Raw genomic sequence first — 2,970 nt, forward strand, 5'->3', positions numbered from 1 at the left:
TGTGTAGAATGGGCCGATACTCTCTGGAGTTTAGAAGAATGAGAGGTGATCTCATTGAAACATATAAGATTCTGAGGGGGATTGACAGGGTAGATGCTGAGAGACTGTTTCCCCCTGGCTGGAGAGTCTAGAACCAGGGGTCACAGTCTCAGGATAAGGGGTCGGCCATTTAAGACCGAGATGAGGAGGAATTTCTTCACTCAGAGGGTTGTGAATCTTTGGAATTCTCTGCCCCAGAGGGCTGTGGAGGCTCAGTCTTTGAGAATATTCAAGGCTGAGATCGAGAGATTTTTGGACTCATGGGGAATTAAGGGATATGGAGATCGGGCGGGAAAGTGGAGTTGAGGTCGATGATCAGCCATGATCTTATTGAATGGCGGAGCAGGCTCGAGGGGCCGAGTGGCCGACTCCTGCTCCTCTTTCTTATGTTCTTAAAGAAATTATTATTATTACTAAAAAAACAGTACTAGCAAAATTAGTGGGACTAAAAGTCGACAAATCCCAAGGACCGGATGACCTACATCTTAGGGTTTTGAAAGAGGTGGCCATTGGAATAGTGGGTGCATTGGTTGTCATCTTCCAAAATTCTATAGATTCTGGAACGGTTCCTGCAGATTGGAGGACAGCAAATGTAACCCCGCTATTTAAGAAAGGAGGGAGAGAGAAAACGGGGAACTACAGACCTGTTAGCCTCACATCAGTAGTTGGGAAAATGCTGGAATCTATTCTAAAGGATGCAATAACTGGGCACTTAGAAACTAATAGTAAGATTGGGCAGAGTCAGCATGGATTTATGAAAGGGAAATCCTGTTTAACAAACCTATTGGCGTTCTTTGAGGATGTAACTAGTGGAGTAGTCAAAGGGGAACAGGTAGATGTGGTGTATCTGGATTTTCAGAAGGCCTTCGATAAGGTCCCACACAAGAGGTTGGTGAACAAGATTGGGGCCCATGGGATTGGAGGTAATATACTAGCATGGATTGTGAATTGGTTAACAGACAGAAAACAAAGAGCAGGGACAAACGGGTCTTTTTCAGGATGGCAGGCTGTGACTAGTGGATACCGCAAGGATTGGTGCTTGGGCCCCACTTATTCACAATCTATATCAATGATTTGGATGAGGGGACTAAATGTAACATTTCCAAATTTGCTGATGACACAAAGCTAGGTGGCAGTGTCAGTTGTGAAGAGGATGTGAAGAGGCTTCAAGGGCATCTCGACAGGCTCAGTGAGTGGGCGAGAACATGGCAGGTGGATTATAATGTGGATAAATGGAGGGGTGAGAGAGGGAGGGAGTGAGGGAGGGATGAGAGAGGGAGGGGTGGGAGGGGGAGGGGTGGGAGAGGGGTGGCAGAGGGAGGGGTGGTGGGGGAGGGAAGGGGAGGGAGAGATAGGGAGGAGGCAGGGTGAGAGAGGGAGAGGGCAAGATGGGGAGGGGCGGGAGAGTGAGGGAGGGAGTGAGAGTGGGTGGGGCGTGGGAAGGGGAGTGGCGGGAGGGGAGAGGCGGGAGAGTGAGGGGAGGGGGAAAGGCAGGAGAGGGAGGGCAAGGGAGAGGGGTGGGAGAGAGAGGGAAGGGGAGGAGGGGGAGGGACAGGAAATGTCTAAATTTGCGGATGACACCAAATTGCGGAGAGAGATAGTCAATAATGAGGAGGACTGCAACAAGTTACAGGAGGACATTAATTAACTTGCAGAATGGGCATATAATTGACAAATGAAGTTCAACACAGATAAATGTGAGGTGTTACATTTTGGTAGGAAGAATAGGGAGGTCACTCATCACTTGGAGGGTGCGAGTCTGGGTGGGGTAGAGGAACAAAGGGATCTCGGAGTACAAATACACAAATCACTAAACGTTGCGACACAGGTTAGCAAGGCCACAAAAAAAGCAAACCAAGCACTAGGGTTTATTTCTAGAGGGATAGAATTGAAAAGTAGGGAAGTTATCGAAACATCGAACCTTGGTTAGACCACACTTGGAGTACTGCGTACAGTTCTGGTCGCCATATTAAAGAAAGGACATAGAGGCACTGGAGAGGGTGCAGAGAAGATTTACAAGGATGATACCAGAAATGCGAGGGTGTACATATCAGGAAAGGATGAACAGGCTGGGTCTCTTTTCTCTTGAAATAAGAAGGCTGAGGGGTGACCTAATAGAGGTCTTTAAAATGATGAAAGGTTTTGATAGAGTGGATACAGAGAGAGTGTTTCCACTTGTGGGGAAGAGCATAACTAGAGGCCATCAATATAAGATCGTCACCAAGAAATCCAATAGGGAATTCAGGAGAAACTTCTTTACCCAGAGAGTGGTGAGAATGTGGAACTCGCTGCCACAGGGAGTGGTTGAAGTGAATAGTATCGATGTATTTAAGGGGAGGCTGGACAAGGAGATGAGGGAGAAGGGAATCGAGGGTTACGCTGATAGATTTAGATGAGGAAAGACGGGAGGAGGCTCGAGTGGAGCATAAACGCCGGCGTGGACTGGTTGGGCCGAATGGCCTCTTTCTGTGCCGTATATCTGATGGAATCCTGTGTAAATGCATCTCAGCTACTCGTCTCAAACCAGGCCCTGTGGGAGCGAGTTCCACATTCTCACCACTCTCTGGGTCAAGAAGTTTCTCCTGAATTCCTTAGTTTAGCAGCAACTTTGAAAACGGGGAATGGGAGATACACTTGAAGTGGAAACATTCGCAGGGCTACGGGGAAAGAGCAGGGGGGAGTGGGACTAATTGGATAGAATCTTTCAAAGAGACGGCACAGGCACGGTGGGCCGAATGGCCTCCTTGTGTGCTGGATCATTCTGTGAATGTTCAGGGATGAACCATTGTGAATGTTTGTTTGGGCCCCACCTCCTTGTTAACAATAGTAAGATTAAAATAGGTAATTAAAATGCAGGTGGCTCCATAGCTCAGGGGTTAGAGCACTGGTCTTATAAGCCAGGGGTCGTGAGTTCAAATCTCACTGGGGCCT

At 48.0% G+C, this 2,970-nt stretch overlaps 1 non-coding gene across 1 annotated transcript; it reads left to right on the top strand.

Annotated features, from left to right (window-relative positions):
• Positions 1-2,897: 2,897 nt before the first annotated feature.
• trnai-uau (transfer RNA isoleucine (anticodon UAU)) lies at positions 2,898-2,970 on the top strand. Its single transcript has one exon. It is a non-coding gene; the product is annotated as a tRNA-Ile (tRNA).

Source organism: Somniosus microcephalus, unplaced genomic scaffold (genome assembly GCF_052327205.1).
Source record: "Somniosus microcephalus isolate GS21.2 unplaced genomic scaffold, FLI_Smic_1.0 unresolved_chr2, whole genome shotgun sequence".
Lineage (NCBI taxonomy): Eukaryota > Metazoa > Chordata > Chondrichthyes > Squaliformes > Somniosidae > Somniosus > Somniosus microcephalus.